Source organism: Rhipicephalus microplus, chromosome X (assembly GCF_043290135.1).
Source record: "Rhipicephalus microplus isolate Deutch F79 chromosome X, USDA_Rmic, whole genome shotgun sequence".
In the NCBI taxonomy this organism is placed as follows: domain Eukaryota; kingdom Metazoa; phylum Arthropoda; class Arachnida; order Ixodida; family Ixodidae; genus Rhipicephalus; species Rhipicephalus microplus.
In genome coordinates, this window is record NC_134710.1 from 218894750 (window position 1) to 218909288 (window position 14539).

Here is a 14539-nt window from a genome sequence, read left to right on the forward strand (position 1 = left end):
GTTGCGGTGCCTTCCAAACAAATCCGTTGTTTCTTCTCTTCATTGCGTCGGTCTCTTCATGTGGCACGAAATTTTGCTGTGCTCTTCGTGACACTTTTTCTTGCTGTAGAATGCTGTAGTAAAAGTTGACGCGAAAGTTCAGCTGAAGTGTTTAAAGTTCCTTGCAGCTATCCGCTGCAACATAATTCTTTGTGTGATCAGTTGGACGCACGTTATTTGGCGTGCCTTGGATAACACAAAACGTTTTTTTTTTTCGTTTACTGAACGGTCCGGAAAAAATCGTGGACATCTGTCCCGACGGGGACAGCGCGGGCAAAGTCTTCGGCAGTCCAGCAAAATTCGGGACGGCTGGTAACACTAGTTTAGGCAAGTGTATAAAAATGAAAAAAAAAAGTGATAAAATAGAAATTTCATTGCTGGGAGCATTGTCGAGCTTAAATTGCTAACCCCTAAAGGTCTTTTTAAAAGTTAACATTGCCGCAATTCAGCAGTGTCATGGGGTGAATTGCATGCAGTGTATTGCAGTAAAGCATACATAACACGTGTGTGTGTGCGTGTAAAATGGAAGCGTAGCACTGTTATTAGGCCTAATTTGAAGTGAAGTGAACTTTATTGCCGTATATATCAAAACATGTTTAAATAACAAGGATGGTGGGATAAAAGCTGCATGTAGGAAGCTTGACTAGTCCCACCTCCCAGAACAATAGCAACAGCAGCAAACAATAACAAGCATTCTTACTTGTCACAATAGTAAAATAGAAATACATAAAGCAAAGCAATAAGAGAAGAAGCAAAAAAGTATGAAACAAACATTCTCAACAGACACAATAATAAACAACAAACATTGGTGTTTATAAAATTAGCTGAAGCATTCTCTTTTTGGAAATATGACATATGTTGTCATCACTTAATTTATATTTGTTTAGTATTGAAGGAAGGCGGTAGGAAAGTGTTTGAAAACCGTAGTTCGTGTGTGGTCGCGGAACTGCCCAATGTTCAGTGCGTTGCGCCGTGCTTTGTCTCATTACTGGTCATGCGGCAGACGGCATCGGCACCAACTTCAACCTTTGTAAAGAGTCCATATGTTCCCCCCTTAGTTTTTTTTAAATTGTGGCAATTGATTCACACTGCAGGAAACTTCTAGTGTATCAAACGAATAATTTATAATTGTTGCATGGCCCGGAATAAAGAAGTGAAAAATACCTGTGACAGACTCCTTGGTACTCCAGATTTTGTGCCATCAGATATGTGCTCTAAAATGAAAGTGATCATTATTATTGAAAGATATACTCAGGCTATGTATTGAAGATGATTGTGCATATTTTGCAAATTTCCTTTTAAAAGATCATGGTTCACTTTATCGGGTTTTCTTGAGTTATCAAAAAAAATAGCTCCCTATGAATGGTCTAAAATTAAACACAGAGTTTGTCAAGAGGCAAGTTGAGCTTAGCAAGAAAATAATTTATGAAAACCATTCTGTCGCATAACTAAGAGCAAGGTGGTTTCAGGAAACATGTTGACCAAAGATGATGGCACGTGTTCAAGCATCTTACAAAGGCTGCTTGTTGTTATAATGTGGCTGTAATTGGACAAATGCCCGACATCAGGTGTGGAGATACATCGCATCTCTGATCATCAAGTTTTTAAAGAAAGGGTTTTAAGGGGATGCTAAAAATTTTTTTTAAGGAATGAGCATTGGAGAGCATTACTTTATTAAGGTCTCCAATTTTATTATGTTAGCACTGAGGCTTGCAGTATGGTCACTTGAGTAACACCTCAGAGGTAAATAATTATAGGGTGTATAGCAAGGTATGCATGAAACAGGATTATGCAAATTGCAGAAATAGAAATAACGAAGTTGTCGAGAAGACTTTGTTAACAGTACATTAACAGGCTTCATGCAGAATTTGCTTTCTAGCAGGGTGAATTTACTTTTGCTGATGCTTTTGATGGCATCATTGTAGTTCATAAGCACTGGTTTTATCCACTGCACGTGACGATCTCGTTTTTTCAAGGTTCATGTACTGATTAAAAAGTATAGGATCAAGAAACTTACATGCTGTCTTAAGGCATAATCAGGCTCACCAGAGAGGTAATTGGTGACATTCTAGTGAGTTTTATGTGGGAGGTCTGTGTACGTAACATCATAGTAGTCTTGCAATGCTGTAGCTTTATTTGTGAAACGATTGAAGCTTCTTTTCCTGTTAAAAATTTCTGCCAAGCAAACAAGTTCCAACAGTAGGATTGGCCCTTGGGAAAAGTAGCTGTTAAGAATGATGTTAGTCACAAGCCCTTCAAAAGCACCCACTGAAGGAACTAGTGGCAAAAATTCCAGTGCACCAAGAAGGACAAAGGAAAACGGTGCAGGTTAACATTTCAGGAGGGTATCTTCTGGACATCATCCTTCTCTAGCCACAAGCTTGTATGGCCAATGTTTATCAGACTCCTACTAACATAAACTAGGTATAAATGTTGCTTCTCTATTGCAAGATGACACACCATATACATTTTGAGAGTCTCCTCACCACAAACGTTTACATTAACTTAAAAATATTTTTTTCTACGGTGCCCTTTTTTTGTCCTAAACAGTTGTCTCAAGCAACAATATGCACATTGTGACAGTCTAGCTGGTGCCCACAAAGATGGCTCCAGCCATCACCATGTATACTCCACTCAGAATGTAAGACACTGTAAAGTCATAGTCCGGTGTGCGTGCATAGGACCTTGAACATGTAAGCAATGACCACTTCTCTTGTATTCTCTGCACTGGCGTATGCTTGTCGTACACCTGTTCAAGATTGTGACAGTGAAATTAGTTCTGGCAATGCTGTCTCAGAGGTAAGACTGTGTACACCCCCAGGAACACCATGGTGGAGCGAGCAGAGGTTTATATCAAATGTAGTAATAAACTGGCAACACCATGGTGATATAACCACACTTGCATTAATTTATTGAGGCAGACATCACACTGCTAAGCCTAGCTGTGATCTCTTTTCGTTATTGTCTACATAGTTTTCCCATTGGTCACAGCACAGGAAGACAAATTTCTTTGTGGGAGCACCATATCTTAAGCTTGCATGACTCCAATGAAGCACTGTGCGAACAGATATATTGAATTTGTCAATACTTCGGGTCCTATAAATGGTGAACTGGTTGTCACATTCAGCCGGTGATCCTGCAGAAGCTCTAGCATATACTCTAAGGTCATTTTGCATCAACAATGCCACATACAATAGTTTAACAATGGTTGTTAATGGGCAAGATGGTGCATAGCTTCAGGGAGGTAATTAAGCTAAGGGGGAAAATTCTAGATGCCTAAGCACCACAGGAAAAATGAAAATGTACAGGGAGAGAGCGTCACTCGCAGCTGAACTACCGAAAATATTTACACCGCACCACACATACGGATCGTCTGGAATTTCCCCTAATAATGTTATACTAACCTGCCCAGCAACAAGTACTTCTACGGTAATAAAGTGCAGAATGACACTCGCATCAGACAGGAAACACAGGACGCGAGTTAACTGCCATCTATCTTTGTTTGTGTCTTTGGTAGAAAATATATAAGGAAACAGACACATGTGCAGAGTGACAGTGTGCAATGTCACAGTCATCAAAAACATCACATAACATTGCCTGCTCGAGAAACTTTTCTGGTTTTCAAAGTTTTAACAAATGTGTCACTAATAAATACGCCACTTCTTTTCCAGCTTGGACTGCTTCCAACAGTTCAGATCTATCAGTATTGCCACCTGTAATCTTTGTCTGGTATTTATTCTGAACTGACATGCCCTAATACTTGCGCACAATCAGCCAGATTTGTCTATCTACCCTTACAGCCTGTACGTCTACGTGCAACAACACCCGCTCCACCCTTCCAGTGGTCATAGTCCATACGGGTCATTATATCATTCAGTTAGCTGCCCAACTATACTTTCATTCATTCACTTCATATTTCTTGAAAATAGAGATATTTGAACCCTACAACTGCTTTGCAAAAAACAAATGAAGTACAAGTATAACATTTGCTCCTAGAGCGAAGCTGGCTGCTTCCCTCTATAGGAGCAAGTGTTACTATACTTGTACACTTCTGTAGATTTTTCTTAACACTTCTGTAGATTTTAAGGGCTTGATGTTTTCACCAGATACTCGATTCCTACTTTGAAAATTGCTAGGAGTCCTTATCATAACTGCAAGGGAAGATACAGCCAGTATTTGACGTACTTGTTTTTTTATTGCAATGAAAATAATGCATCAACTGAGAAATAGCAATGAAACATTTTGTATTAAAACTTATTTCAAATTCATTTTGCTGCACAACATGTGTACCAAACAGTGGCCGATAACCCTTGGGTGTACTTGCACCACGCTCTGCCATGACGAAGCACATGCATGAAACCTGAGAGACACGAGCTCATGCATGCAGGTGCAATTATTATGTAGTCATCCCTTGAAAATTCCTTGGTAATTTTAAATACTTGGCTGGGCAGATGTCTGTTAGATTATTCTCAAATGTCCAGGCTGACTACAAAGTTAGCAATGCTAATAATGTTCTTAGCTTGTGCCACAAATTTTTTACCACTCATTCTTTAAAAACATTTCCTAACGCTATTGTTGTACAGCCAAACAAGAACATGTACATGCTTTTTAGCATACTGTTATTCACAAACTAAATGTCAGTTCATTAAAACTCAAGATAATTAAACATTCATATTCCATAATTACCATCAAACTGCAGGTGAGTTACCACAACAACCAATCTTGCACCATTGTCATTGTGTTTTCATTATGAATTTACTAATTTGCATGCTTGCTTCTTTTTCACAGAGTATGCATCGAAACTTTCTTTACAAATTAAAGACCAAGTAGCTGCTGATAAAAAGCACTATTACGGTGAATCATTACCAAGCTTTATCACCACGTCTCCCGAGAAATTTTGGCGTTCGATTTCTCCACACTCCGCTGAATGTGATACATTTGAAGTTGATGGCTGCCGAACTCACGATAGCGCGAAAATTTCCCATGCCTTTAACAACTATTTTAAATCGGTGTTCACCCAAGATAATGGTATATCCTCTGTGTTTCATGCATCCCTACCAGTGATGTCTGATTTCATTGTTTCTGAAAGTGGTAGATTTAATCTTCTGCTAAGGCTTGATGCCAAAAAATCACCAGGGCCTGATAATATTCCTAATAGCTTCTTGAAAAGGTACGCTGAGTGGGTGTCAAAATACCTTATGTCATTTTTTGCAAGTCTTTACAAAATGGAGAAATACCAAGAGACTGGGGAACCGCTAGAATTAAACAGGTTCACAAGACCGGAAATAAGAACTCTGTTAAAAATTATCGTCCAATTTCATTAACATGTACGGTATGCAAGATTCTGGAACATATCATTTACAATCACGTCTGCGAATTTCTAGACAACTATAACGCTCTTACCAAATTGCAGCATGGTTTTAGAAAAGGTTATTCGACAAACACTCAGTTAGTTGAAACAATACATGACTTTGCCAAATCAATAAATAGTAGAACACAGACTGACGTTATTTTTATGGACTTTTCGAAAGCCTTCGATAATGTATCCCACACTAAACTGATATATAAGATAGGTAGAATAATCAATAATTCTTAAGTAGTTAACTGGATTTCTGCATATCTCACAAAACGCGAACAATTTGTTGTTTTTGCTGATTCCTGCTCACATAGACAGCTTGTTGACTCTGGCGTTCCTCAGGGCTCAGTGCTAGGACCACTTCTTTTTCTCCTGTTTATTAATGATATTGTTGATGGCATCCCAGTTAAAATCAAACTCTACGCTGATGATTGTGTACTTTATAACGAAATATGCTGTCCCGCAGACCAACACGTGTTAAATGATGCTCTACAAAAAGTGTCCTCCTGGTGTGATGAATGGCAAATGGCTATTAACTTCGAAAAAACAGTGTTCATGCAAATAACTAATAAAAGGAATCCTTTAGAATACGAGTACTCTACTACCCATACTAAACTTTCCCAAGTCCCACATTACAAGTATCTTGGCATTTGGATCACAGATTACCTGAATTGGACGAAACACATTAATACAGTAACTAACACTGCAATGCGTAAGCTGTTCTTCCTCAGAAGGGCATTGAAACTCTCAACCCCCTCCGTCCGCCTTCTGGCTTATAAAACAATAGTTATACCGACTCTGGATTATGCTTCCATTATATGGGACTCTTTTACCAAAACTAATATTAACAAGCTAGAAAGAGTACAAAAAAAGGCCATTCGTTTTATTTATAACAGCTTTGGGCACACTTCAATCACAGAACTTTCAGCTCGAGCTAATCTACCAACACTAACAGAAAGAAACCGCGTATCTAGACTAAAATTTCTATATCAACTAATAAAGGGACATTACAAGATAGGCATTTCTGAAATTCTTTCATTTTCGTCTGGATATGCAACTCGACAAAGGCATGAGCGCACAATAACACCCTATGCAACCCGTAACAACTGCTTTAAATATTCATTCTTTCCACGAACTATAAACGACTGGAACAAACTAACCAACACCGAAGTTTTACAGCCATCCTTAACATTGTTTTCTTCTAGCCTCGATAACAGTGTTTAATATAGCATGCCAATTAAGCTCTGTCCCCATAAACATTCGAATTTTCGCATATTTAGGTTGCTTTGTGCGTACTTTTTGTTTCTGTGTGTTTTTATCTTCCTGTTTTTGAAAATCTGTTTGTCTGGATATTGAGCATTCATGTAATTCATGTAACCCACTCTGTGAAAATCCCTAGTAGGGATTGCAGTATTCATAAATAAATAAATAAAATACAAGACACAACAGCTTACTCATTTATCTACAGTATTTTATCACTTTGAATCAACCATCATATTGCAAAGTCTTGAAACAAGTCACTTTTAAGAGCCACAAGTTTTCTTGTGCCCTTAAAGTGCATCAGAGGCCCTGAAGTGTCAAACAGGCCAAAAGGCATTGGTAAGGCTTGTTCATAGGCATTGAACAAATCTGTTTACAAAACGTGTTAAAGGCACACGCGTGCACATGTTTCGGTTTGGTTGTACGTTAACATTAAGAAAGGAAGGAGTGGTGCAACATTTCTGGCACAAGCCAAGCATGTGGTTAGCATTGCTAACTTTATAGTTAGTACTGGAGTTTCAGATTAATTCCACCCTACTTTTATTTAGCAATATATCTATAACATGTGGTACAAATAGTGTCTGTTAGTAATTTTACAAATGACAACACCATTATCAGCAAATCATGACGGAATTTAGATGATAGCAAGGAAGGGGCATTGGCAGTTAAAATGAGAAATAAGCTGGGCATAGCTGAGCACAAAGTGAGTTCAATTTCATGTGAAGCATCCAAAGTACTGAACTTTGTTAGTGCCAAGGTCCAGGTGACTTAATTTTAAAGTAAATGTTTATGACTGACCTTGTCAAATGTGTTAGAAAATTCTAAAATAATTCAGTCTATGAATCACTGCATCAAGAGAATGGCACAATTTATAAGTAAATAAGTGGAGTCTAACTTTGAAGCTGTCATGATGCAGAGGCGCGGAAAAAAAAAAGAATTCAATGTTCGCCGTGCGGGGTGAAGGGGAAAACGAAGTGGGCGGTGGTTCGAGGCAGCGCATGCAAGAAGTCAGTTCTCGTGTTTGAAAAACCATAAGCCTTTTAGTTAAGATCCAGCCACCCGGTTCTTGGCCGATCCCCCTTTGTGGGTGTGCGCCAGAGTATCAAGGATCATCATCATCATCATCATCATCTCGGCTGGACGTCCGGTCCGGAGAACTAGACAACGGCATGTAGGCGCTCTACCGTTCCTGGACTCCAGCTGGACGACTGGCCCAGGGACCAGGCGATCCACTGCTGTTCTGGCTGCCGTTCCAGACAGCTGGACATCCTGTGAACGAGGCCTGTACTCCGGCTGGGCGACTGGCCCAGGAACCACGCGAGGTTCCGCAGTGCTGGCTGCCGTCCAGAGTGGCTGTGGGTTTTGGTTGCTGCGGGCCTAATGTTCCTGCTGCCGTTCCGGGTGGCTGGCGCGACCCCGGTGCGCTGCTGAGACGAGCGTGGTGGCGGAGAGCTGCTGCGGAGCAACCAATCAGCTACCGACTGCTGCTGCTGCGGCAGAAGGCCGTGTCACGGGGTGGTTCGACGCACGTTGAGGACGGCAACGAGCCAGACGGCGCACAGCCCACGAGCGATCGGCGCCAGCGACCCGCAAGCCACATCAAAACACAGCGAGACTTTTCTAATTTAGAGAGACATTGAGTACAGCTATAGACTGCATGTTTCTACTACTTTAAGTGTTACTCGTTCATAGTAACGTTCTCTGTAAATATATTCTCGTGTGTGTGTCTGTGCGCTCGTGGTTCGATTCAGTTCCTTGCTGAGGGGTGCTGGGCCCAAAACGGACATTACGTCACGGAAGCGTATTTTTAAATCTATACTGCGTAGTGTAGTATGAAATGTTGGGCGATGTAGATGTACTGAACTGCTGAATAAGCTTTGTTAGAATATAGTAATAGTAGTGGTATTACAACATATGTGCAAGTTAAAATGAGGAAAAATAATAATAATTTTTTTAATCCCAGAAGAAAAAAAGAAAATTAAAAAAATCACAGAATATTCATGGAGTGATTGATAATGAGTGGGGTGAAGCGTCCGTCCGTGCGTGCGTCTATGTGTCCGATCGCGTTCGAGAATGAAGATGGCGCATGGGTAACACCGTTAAGACGTGTGTCAAGGAAGCCGAGCACAAGTGTCTTCAACCGGCCCACCACTCTGCTTCGTTTATGCCCCACCAACGATCCACTACGTATGGTGACTGTCCAGGAGACAGAGAGATCCACTCGTTCTATGCATACCCAGGCACAGCCCCCCCATGCAGCCAATAGGAGAGTAGTGGTACAGCGCTATCTAGTTATCTTACCCAACTGCAGTTTCTATGTAATTCTTAAGAAAGCACTGTCTATTATACTGTTCGGCAAATACTGCCTTCTTTTCTTTCTCGTCTCTTCTCTCGGTTACGCATGATGCTTGTACCATATCTAAGGACACAGTGAAAGATGAGGCATCAGTACCAAAAGGACTTATTATGTTTGCATTCTTTTATGATTTGGGGAAAGTATAAATATTTATAGCAATTTGATTTGGAAGTGTATTTATTAAGTGTTTGTGAGTGCCTGTAATGTGTTAACTTAAAACTACTGAAAAAAATTACTTTTGACGTGTCGATGTTTATGTCACTATGAATTAATTGAAACTAAATCTTTAGTCTTGCTATTTTTGCCCTACCTTGTAGTGTTAATAGACCAGCTTTCTTTTGCAACTCAGTAGGAGAATTCATTAGATTGCATTTGTTATAAATATACCTCACTGCCTTCCTGTGCACCCCCTTTTATTTCTTGCAATTAGTTACTTTGTATGCAGAAACCAAACAATACTATTATAATCATGTTAGTAATATTATATCATCATCATCATTATTATTATTATTACCACCATTGCATCGATAACATTGCACTTAATTTGCGGTTTACTCATGAAATCTGTGCTCCACTGTTACACTGTTCAAGGCAGTATTTATAATGTCCTTACTGAGACCTACATATCTTAACTGCATTTCATAGACTCAAATATATCAGTCAGTTTTGTGGCACATCCTACAGGACAAGGATATTTCCGTCATTTCAGGACATCCTGATTTTTGAAGAAGGTACGTATTAGGGAATGACTGATGCACGGCTACCTGTTTTTATGCAACCTTACGTTATCTCCAAAAGATCAAGTGATGGCAATATGAGGAAAAGCAGTTAGGCCTTTTCAGAGTAGCTTTATGTCTTTCTATAAATTGCAGTGCCATATCCTCCTCTGGCAGAGAGGTGCAAGGCGATAGGAAGTCAGGGAGTGCCAGCCCCTTTGAACTTCGATGCAGCACACAGCAATATTTGGTTGTGCATATGTCCTGTGCTTTACACAAACTGTTTTTTAGTTGTTTGCACTGCTTGAAATACCCTTTCCCTTTTTGAAATGAAACTTGTACTGGCATACACTGAACTGTAAATGTTGTCAGCATTACATGTACAAAAAGAATCCCATCATGAAGGCAGTGAGCCCTTATCACTTATTTGCCTTGCACTACAGGTATTCTGTGATGAAGAGACTGGCCATAAGAAGATAATAATAATAATAATAATAATAATAATAATAATAATAATAATAATAATAATAATAATAATAATAATAATAATTCCCACCAACTGGTGTCATTATAATAAATGATTCCAGCTGATTCCATTTCCAGGCCGGCTGGTTTCATTTTCAGTCTCGAGTGGTTCATGCTGGAACCAACTAGAACATGTTGCTAACCTATTGGCTTCCACTTAGTCCCAGCCATGGTGGAGTATTTTCACCTGGAAAAGAAAGAATGTAGAAAGTGATGCATCGAAAGGCAGACAAGAAAACAAAGAAAAAGATAAAACAGAGAAATGAGCAAAAAAAAAGGCGAGCTGTCAAAGAGAAAGGGAGAAGAAAAGAGAGAAAGAAGGAGGCACACGCACACCGAACTTCTCTCGCCTCTATTTTGGAGGGCTCCTCGTTTTTTCCCTATGCGTCACTTTTTTACCATTACCTGGCTAAATTTTCGCTCCTATACACAGATTGACTGAATTGATGGCGCACTCAGATTTAGCGTACTTGCTCGTTGTCACATCCTGTCCCGAAATTCTCATGCCTGTCGTGTCAGAAAACAGCTTTGCGATGCCAATCACTATAGTGCGGCTGAGGAGCTGGATCATGCACAGATCATAATCTCAGCCTGATCGCACGAAGTAATGGTAATAACTTAGTAGTACACCATGCATAACACAAGCGTTCAGTGGGCCCTTAAGTTATGTCGTGTTAACTGCAGAAGTGCAAGTTGTGATTTGCCAGCATTTTCTTCATCTATGAGCCATACACTACAGCTGTGTTTTGTATGAATATAATAGAGAGTACTGCTTGAAATGTTAAGTACACTGACTATACGATTCAAAATATGGTAATCGCCATTCTTGAGAGTTACATTTTCTTGTAAAAAATGACACATACCTATGTCAAGATTCGTGCCGAAAGTACGTATTGCCCAAGGATATTTCTGAAAAATTCAGCAGATTCCACGTAGCTTAGGAATCGACGATACGCGAAGCATGCGGAGGCATGCTTAGCGTGACCATGTTGTAATTTTTTTATAGCGTCACGTCATGAAATCACGCCAAATATACGTCCAAATGTTCCACGCGCAGGCATACATTGAAGAGTTAAAATGTAACACATTTTCTGTCTCGCAATTAACATACATGGTTAGCATATCCTTTTTTGTATAATTTCTCTACATCTACCCCTTATGTAACACCCCCTAGTGGGGTCTTTATGGTAATAAAATGAAATGAAATGAAAGAGTTTCAAGTGTTTATATAACCAGTTGTTTGCACTTGTGCAATGGTGCAAACATGAACTTGAGCATTAGGAACACCAGAAGCAATAAGCTGGTATGAAATGCTGGTGGTAGTGAGGATGGTAGCCCTGGACACTGCTGCATAAATCAAATTCAGTGCATGGCACCTGGCAACAATTGACGTTAACCCGACGTCACGGCTGCATCATAGGAGTACATATGCAATGTTTATAAAGCTGGATTGCCACCACTGCAACAACTATTAAGGTTTCATGACCATATTAAGGTATTGAGCTATTTGAAAAGTATATCCGAGACCTGGCGTGGCTTTGTTGTAGAATATGCTTGATTGCCGCGCAGAATTCTTGGGTTCAATTCCTGCTAGGACCGCGACATTTATTCTTTGCATTCGTCGGGTCAGCGCTGCCGATGTAAGGTTTAGACGTGAGTTTAGATGCGAAGCATCTCTGACTCACGTGTGTAACGCCGTACGTACGTCCGTGGCGCGTTTCTCTCACCGCAGGTATTGGAGCAGTGCCAAGTAGGTCAATCGCAGCTGCGCGTTAACGTCTCACACGCAGCAGTTGCCGGATCCTCCACCCGCTCATAACACACATCTCTCCCGCTTCACCCTCTCCACCACCCGCAACGCTCGACCGCCTGTCGAGCCAAGCGACGAGTGTGAAAACACTCTTTTATGCACATGTTTGGCGTCACGTAGCACGTGAACTTATTATGAGCGGGAAGCTGATTAATAGTCCCTCGTATACAACCTAATGACACCCAGTCTGCCAGTACGAGACCCTCATTTAATGAAATAAGGGAAAGAAGTGTATACCTAAGGGCTCGATTTTCCGTGTTTTTAACACAATAATAATGAAATCTAACAGACAGTAATGCCAGTGAATGTACAGGGGAAGTTATTAGAACTAATGGAATGTAAATAAGAAGAAAGAAAAGTGGATGAAAAAATAACCGGCCGTGAGCAGGAATCGTACCTACAACTTTCCAATAACGTGTTCGATGCTCTAACCACTGAGCTACCACAGCGGCCTTCCCTCCATCCAGTTTTTTGGGTTTATATGTGAATTTCGAAGTTGGATGGATGGATGAATGGATATGTCTGTACCCTTTAGATCGGGCGGTGGCTAGCGCCACCCAGCCGTAATACTTAATGAACCCAAAACTATATTTATTTTTTTCCTTAAAAAGTGAGTTTGAGGATTCGTACTTTACAGTAAAGAGTTTAATTTTCACTCGTGCCTTGGCTTTAGCCACCAATCAGATAATCTCCTTCTAGTTAAGTCTACTTGCTTAAAGTCTAATTTGCCCTCCCGGTCCCTAGACCCCAGTGCTTTGAAAAACTCTGCGCCATCATCCTGAACTATAGGGTGAAGCCCTTTACAGAACATTATCAAGTGTTCGGCAGTTTCTTCTTCCTCTCCACACGCACTGCATACTGTGTCTACCCCTTCGTATTTGGCCTGATATGTCTTGGTTCGCAGTACTCTCGTCCTTGCCTCAAACAGTAGAGAACTACCCCGAGTATTATCATAGATCCTTTCCTTGGCAATTTCCTGCTTAAAAGTTCGATAGATCTCTAGTGCAGACTTCTTAATCATGCTCATTTTCCACATGTCAGTCTTTGTTTCCTTCACTTTCTTCTTAACCGATAGTTCTTTTTGGTTTGGCCACCTGCTGTTTTCTAAGTATTTACCAGTCAACTTCTTGGTTCGCTTCCTCCATTTTGTATCGACATTCTTCATGTACAAGTAGCTCAAAACCTTCCTAGCCCAACGCTCTTCCCCCATTTCTCTCAATCGCTTCTCAAATTTTATCTTGCTGCTAGCTTCCCTGCCCTCAAACGATGTCCATCCCATATCACTTTGTACTCCCTGATTTGGTGCATTCCCGTGAGCTCCTAAAGCAAGCCTACCTATTCCACGTTGCTTAATTTCTAATCTTGCTTGAACTTCTGATCTCATGCACAAGACCGCATTGCCGAACGTCAGCCCAGGAACTATGACCCCTTTCCATATTCCTCTCACAACATCATACCTATTGTAATTCCACAGTGCCCTATTTTTCATCACTGCTGCATTCCTGTTACCTTTAGTCGTCACGTATATTTCGTGTTCCCTCAGGTACTCGGTCCCATCGCTTATCCATACGCCCAGATATTTGTATTTATCTGTTATCTCAAGCGTGACCTCCTGTATTCTAAGCTCACTACCTTCGTTGTCATTGAAAATCATGACTGCTGATTTTTCCTTACTGAATATGAAGCCTAACCTATCTCCCTCATTACCGCAGATGTCCATCAATCTCTGCAAATCTTCCTTGTTGTTAGCCATTAGCACTATATCATCTGCGTACATTAATGCTGGTAGTGCCTGATCAATGAGTTTTCCTTGTTTGACTAAAGATAGGTTGAAGCCCAGTCCACTTCCCTCTAATTGGGCCTCTAATTCTTGTAGGTACATCATGAATAATAAGGGTGACAGGGGACACCCCTGCCTAAGCCCCCGTTTTACCTCTGCAGGCTTGTATACCTGTTTTTCCCACTTTATAACTACCTTGTTACCTTTATAGATATCCTTTAAAAGATTAGTGACTACATGTTCCACGCCTAGTGCGTCCAGTATTCCCCACAATTCCTCTTGAAGCACGATATCGTACGCTCCCTTGATATCCAAAAACACTAGCCATAGGGGCCTGTATTCTTTTTCTGCTATTTCTATGCACTGCATCAGTGAGAACAGGTTGTCTTCCAGCCTCCTGTGTTTCCGAAACCCATTCTTCAGTTCTCCCAGCACCCCCTCATCCTCTATCCATGCCTGCAGTCTTTCCTTTATAATCTGCATCGCCAGCCTGTAGACCACTGATGTAACTGTTATGGGACGGTAGTTGTTTATGTCAGCTTTGTCCCCCTTTCCTTTATAGATCATGCTCATCCTGCTAAGTTTCCATCCATCGGGAACTTCACCATCGATTATTATTTTGCTCACTGCCTCTCTCAGAGCCTGCTTAGACTTCGGACCTAATGTCTTTATCAGCCTAATTGGAATGCCATCTGGG

At 40.7% G+C, this 14539-nt stretch overlaps 1 long non-coding RNA gene across 1 annotated transcript in view; it reads right to left on the minus strand.

The window, feature by feature from the left end:
• Positions 1–591: 591 nt before the first annotated feature.
• LOC119187726 (uncharacterized) overlaps positions 592–14539 on the minus strand; it is a 70849-nt gene continuing 56901 nt past the window's right edge. The window contains exon 4 of the long non-coding RNA XR_012887212.1: positions 592–10439. This is a non-coding gene — a long non-coding RNA (uncharacterized LOC119187726). The remainder of the gene's footprint in view (positions 10440–14539) is intronic.